This window comes from Bicyclus anynana, chromosome 6 (assembly GCF_947172395.1).
Source record: "Bicyclus anynana chromosome 6, ilBicAnyn1.1, whole genome shotgun sequence".
Taxonomy (NCBI): Eukaryota; Metazoa; Arthropoda; class Insecta; order Lepidoptera; family Nymphalidae; genus Bicyclus; species Bicyclus anynana.
In genome coordinates, this window is record NC_069088.1 from 17,832,701 (window position 1) to 17,839,275 (window position 6,575).

The following is a 6,575-nucleotide window of genomic DNA, read 5'->3' on the forward strand; positions in this document are numbered from 1 at the left end:
CGTGCCATATCGCATACTGTTGACAATTTACTTTTAAATGGAAAGAAAACTAAATGTGTTGAGTTTTCATTACCAAATGTTATAAAATTAGATAAGTCTATCGATGTTGAAACACTGGAAATGGAGAATTCCACAGTTTTCCTGGGAGTGACCTTGGATTGTAAGCTTCAGTGGGGTGCTCATATAGAAAAATTGTCGGATAAACTCAGCTCAGCTGCATTTGCAGTCAGAAAAATAAGACAGTTTACCGATGTTGACACAGCTAGGCTTGTTTTTTTTGCGTAGGTACTTTCACACTTTTTGTCATCAATTATTGTAAATTATAATATTGTATGTTTTTTAAAAAAAAGAGCAACTGTCGAGTTTCTTGCCGCTTCTTCTCAGCAGAACCTGCCTTTCGAACCGGTGGTGAAATCTTTACAAATAGTCAAATGACGGATCAAAGAATAACAAAAGAAAACATTAAAAAAAAGTATGTGCAAAGGCGGTGAATAATAAGGACTCTTATTTCTCACTCCGCAAGGTCAACCGAATACGCTTATCGTTATTGTGGATTACCAAGCAACCCCTACATCCAACACTTATAGCAATATCTGCCAGACAACCTTTGGATAAAGGAAAATGTAATTAAATACGGGATAGTGCAAAAAATATAGTATATTTATAGGTATATACTACATGTATAAATATAAAATATAAGTATATATGCTATCATTATATTATAATACTAGCGGACGCCCGCGACTTCGTCTGCGTAAAATTCGATGTCAATTTTACTACTACCCCCTAACCTAACCTAACCTACCCTACCCCTACCATACCCCTACCCTATCACTACCCCAACCCTACCACTGCCCCGACCCTACCCCTACCCTACCCCTACCTTACCTATACCCTACCCCAATCCTACCCGTACCCTCCCCGTACCCTATCCCTTTCCTACCCCTATCCCACCCGTACCCCTATCTCACGCCTATCCTACCCCTACCCTGCCACTTCCCTATCCTACCCGTACCTCTACCCTACCACTACCCTACCTCTACCCCGACCCTACCACTACCCTAAACCCGGCCCTAAACCTACCCTACCCCTACACTACCCCTACGCTTCCCTACCCGTACCCTAACCTACCCTGTAACTTCTCTATCTTACTCCTACCCTTAGCAAAATCGGTCCAGTCCTTCAAGAGTGGTGGTGGTATGACCAAGAGAAATAGAGACTTCTATGCTAATAATATAAAGAGGTAAAGTTCGTGTGGTTGTAGGAGGTAATCTCTGGATCTACTGGACTGATTTGGAAAATTGTTTTACCAATAGAAAGCTACGTTATTTGCGAGTGTCCAAGGCTATGTTTGATCCCCATATTCACACGGGAACGGGAACTACGTAAATGAAAGCGCCGGGCGTCATATAGTGGAATTTCTGCGTCTTTTAGAAATTTTGTATTATCTCCGAAACTATTTAAGTAATTAACATACTGTAAAGGGCAAATCTTATCTCCATAATACCCTTGTGATTATTAAATAATTTATTTTAATAAGGATTAAAGTTTAGTTGTATAAATAATGACGAAACCTAAGCATATAAAATTAATAATTTTTAAAACACAAAAGGCCTTTTTTCTTCTATATATAGAAGATAGATATATGGTGTCGCGGACTTTTTTGTAGAACTTTTAAAGATACATAAAGTCTCCATATATTAATTTCAATTTTACACAATAGTTAAGGCAGCGCATGCGAATAAGTCTGTATAAGAGGATTTTCAGTCCGACCTGTATGACAAAAACTGTGATAACTCGGCTAATATATATGATACCAATATAAAATATAACCTATAGCACTCCCCGATAATGTAGCATTCTACTGGTGAAAGAATTTTTAAATTCGGACCAGTAGTTCCGAAGATTACCCCATTTAAAAAATGTGACAAACTTACAAACTTTACCTCTTTATAATATTAGTATAGACTACGTATGTATATCTTTTACAAAATTAAGTTAACACAAAACACTATAATCACACTTACTAAGTTTTAATTAATTTATATACACAACAATCGAAATAATACCATAAAACGAAATAATAACTAATTACACGAAATACGTATGACGAAAGTCGAAAGTCGAAACGAAACGAAACGAATAAAATAAAATTACAAATTATTTATTTGAATTTAAAGTTTAAACCTGATTACCTGAACCTGGTCCTGAACCTAAACAAAGAAAGTACGACGTATCTAAACTATAAATTAAAACTTAAAGTATGACTCTAATCCCTATTTCTAAATCTAAAAGGCAAATACGTAAATAGACAGAGTCAGACAAACAGTACCTATTAACTTTAACTACCTACGTGGTACGTCTACGTGCCTAGAAGTAGAACATAATCATTAAGTTACAATTAACATCGACTTGCCAAAATCTAAGTAAATTTTTCACCACCAACACCAATGTATGTGAATGTATGAACAATCAATTTCGATCATCATGTAGTCGGCATAAATCTCCCTAGCGCCGTACAAAAATATGGTGTTTTTGCTCAACGCCATCTATTGGTAAATGGATAAAACGCCTACATAGAGTTTAGTAACCAAAAATGCTGATCCCTATAAAATACGTAGAAACCTATAGAGGAAGGTTCAACTTAATTTGGCGGTTGGCGCTTAAACATAAGCGGCATTCCGCCTTTTAGAAATTTTGTATTATCTCCGAAACTATTTAACTAATTAACATACTATAAAGGGCAAATCTTATCTCCATAACATCCTTGTGATTATTAAATAATTTATTTTGATAAGGATTTAAGTTAAGTAGCATAAATAATGACGCAAACCTAAGTATATAAAATTAATAATTTTTAAAACACAAAAGGTACTATATCTGCTAATGTATAGAAGATAGGTATATGGTGTCGCGGACTTTTTTGTAGAACTTTTAAAGATACATAAAGCCTCCATACATTAATTTCAATTTTACACAATGGTTAAGGCAGCGCATGCGAATAAGTCTGCCTAAGAGGATTTTCGGTCCGACCTGTATGACAAAAACTGTGATAACTCGGCTAATATATATGATATCAATATAAAATATAGCCTATAGCACTCCCCGATAATGTAGCATTCTACTGGTGAAAGAATTTTTAAAATCGGACCAGTAGTTCCGAAGATTACCCCATTTAAAAAATGTGACAAACTTACAAACTTTACCTCTTTATAATATTAGTATAGATATAATAAAATATTAAATAAATAAATTCGAGCCCATATTTAATTTAAAACTTCTTTAAAAAAACACCTGACGTGTTGTGAGCTCTTTTCGGACCAAGACGCGTTTGTAAGACTCGTAAACTTAATTTTAAGATTTTGAATTTTCATCTTGAAAATTGTATTTTCCAGATGCTATATTAAGCTATGTACGTACCTACTCCAAGTGAAATGTGATTCATGGAAAAATCTAACTTTTCATACCTATTTTTTTATTGAGAAAGAATATAATAAGGAACTTAAGGTACAACTCATTACTCTTAACTCATCTTTCAACTATACAAATTATGCCTACGTGGCATCATACCTATTATAAATACGATTGTTTGTTTATTATGCTCAATAGTAGGTAAGTTCTTCTATATTTGAACGCTTTTTAATTTCTGTTAAAAAAACTCTCGTGCGAATGAGGGTTAAGAGTCGTTATTTCGTTTAAATACATACGTGCCGCGGGCTTTTCCAATAAATGATTATCTACTTGTAATTTTATTTGTTTAAATACCTACTGTCCTAGGAATATTTTGACAAATCCGATCCGACGTTCAGTAATTTGTCCACTAATAAAATTACTAGATGTGAACAAGAGTGATTAAAATGTAACAAATGGTTAGCTTGATCAGCCTTTCACAAAGTGGAGGTTATTGTTATTATAATTCATTGAATTAGAGCAACATTTAAATTATCACAAATGTTTTAAATTAAAATTATTATTTACTTATGCATTATTATTAGTTAGATTGTCCCATGAAAATGTTTCGAATTGGTGTTATTGGTTAATTTAGAGTTCGTTAACCAGACAAATAACAACTGTCTGGTTTTTATCGTACATGCCACCTTTCAGGCAACTTCAGTCATCCTATACTTTCAAGAACTAGCTTTAGACCGCGACTTAGCAAAATTACAAGCGATTGTTGTTTAGCCAATAAATTATATCCTGAAATGGTTTTTTTTTTATCATTCGGGAACAGCTTTTTCTGGAAAGATTTTAGTATTCTTCTTACAATAATTTTCTGAACCCCTGTTGGGTGATCCGTTGACTATACCCAACTTCACTTTAAAACGCAAACAATATTCTTACTTACTTCCCTAAATTAAGGCATTCGTGGCTTGTAACTGAAATATTATGTTATTATTAATTAACGTCCGACGCCCAAAGAGGGTATCCATAACTAAATAGTTATTGAGAGTTTTCTCTTTCACGACCCATAAGTCGGATTTAATAAATACTTCGTCCTGCGGCTCGCAGGGAAAAGAATAATTAATTATTCCCCTTCAGTTATTTCTCCTTCTTCCTCTACTCCTTTCCCTTCCCCTCCTTTTTTCTGAGTTTGTGTTGTGTTTTGTGTTTGACCATATGTTGTGGTTAATGTTTGATTCGTGTTCTCTAAATATAATGTAATAGTGTTGTTTTCTGATTCGTGTTTGTTTTGGTCTGTACTTTGTGTGTTGTGAACAAATACTGTGTCTCCTAAAACTTTGCTTATTTTGGTCGTGGTGTGAATTGCTGCTTGTTTTTGTAAAATAGTTATTTCAATGTTGGCATCTAGTTTATCTATGTATTTTTCCAAACGTTTAGCCTCAACACCAAATAAAAATTATTATTAATTATTCCGATAGAGTTGTAATATTTCTGCGAAGTTTGTATGCCATTTACCTAAAATGCCAAGATATGCCTCAGGTTGAAAGTATATCTACGAGTATCAAGAATGCCCTCCGAAGTTCTCTTTGGTGTAGGTTTTCTAATTAACATCAGAAGGTTACCTCTACCATAAATCAAAAAAAAAATACTTTCCTTTACCATTAAATTAAAATTTAATATGGTAAGATAAAAATGCGATATCTAATTTATTTGAATACAAAGTACGAACATAGTACATCCGTTACTTGTTACGTTATTGCAAAACTAGTTCGTCATATTGAAGATAATTATTTAGTTACTGAATAATTTTATTGATTAATACCTACTTATTCGATTATATTCGGTATAAAATAAATTGTTCGCTTTTGTACGAAGCAGTAGCGGGAAGGTTTGTTGTCAATATGATGATAATAAATACAGGTAAGGATTTTTATATATTTTTAGGAAATGATTAATCTTGTACTCATAAATTAACTTTATTTATTAATTCAGTTTTTCAGATAAATTTTAATATTTTCTTATTTTTTATTATCATCATCATCATATCAGCCGATGGACATCCACTGCAGGACATAGGCCTTTTGTAGGGACTTCCAAACATCACGATACTGAGCCACCTGCAACCAGCGAATCCCTGCGACTCGCTTGATGTCGTCAGTCCACCTGGTGGGGGGTCGGCCAACACTGCGCTTACTAGTGCGGGGTCGCCATTCCAGCACTTTGGGACCCCAACGTCCATCGGCTCTTCGAACTATGTACCCCGCCCATTGCCACTTCAGCTTCGCATTTTTTATTATATATTCTTTTATTTATAATAATAATATTATTATTAACACTACCACACCTATATAAGAGGTCAATGCATTATCATTATAGAATTAGCGGTTTATTCCCCGTGGTCCCTGCGTCGTAGTCCCTGCAGGGACCACGGGGAATAAATTCCCGTGCGCCCTGCAAGACATATAAAACTGCCGAATTAAAAATATGTTGTGATCAATATTATACTCGATTTTTTTTTAATAAGTTGGGAATACTTTTAACGTAATCGGGAATACTTTTGTCGTATTTTTATTGATTAAATATCTTATTAACCGACTTCAAGAAACGGAGGTTCTCTATTCTACGCGTATGATATATTTTTTTCCTCTTTTTTAAATTTTTTTTTTGAATTTTTTTAAAATTTTATTTTTATTTTTTTTTTCAATAATGCCCGATTTCTTGTATCTGTTTTAATTTTTTTCACATAATAATGACACAAAATTACTAATCCGATTTTCAAGAAAATAAAACCAATGGACCAATGTTTTGTTTTTAAATGTTAATTCAAAATTAGTTAATAAATGACGAAAATTAAAGAAAAAAAAAGAAACTTAAAAAAATTAACAAAAAAATTAAAAAAAAAATACAAAAAAAAAATCAATAAAAATACGACAAAAGTATTCGGAATAAACGGAATTAGCGTCTATCTATTCAAACTTATTCAAGAACGTTGGAGTTCAAATGACAAAAAGTTTTTAGTATTTAATAACATTATCAATTTATTCTATAGATAAATTAACGTATCTAAGAAGATATTTTTTTTACCTAATTTTGATTATACAAATCTACGAATTTACTTTAATTCTTTCGAAATAATATTCATTATCTCCCAAGAAATGCAACATATTATGGGT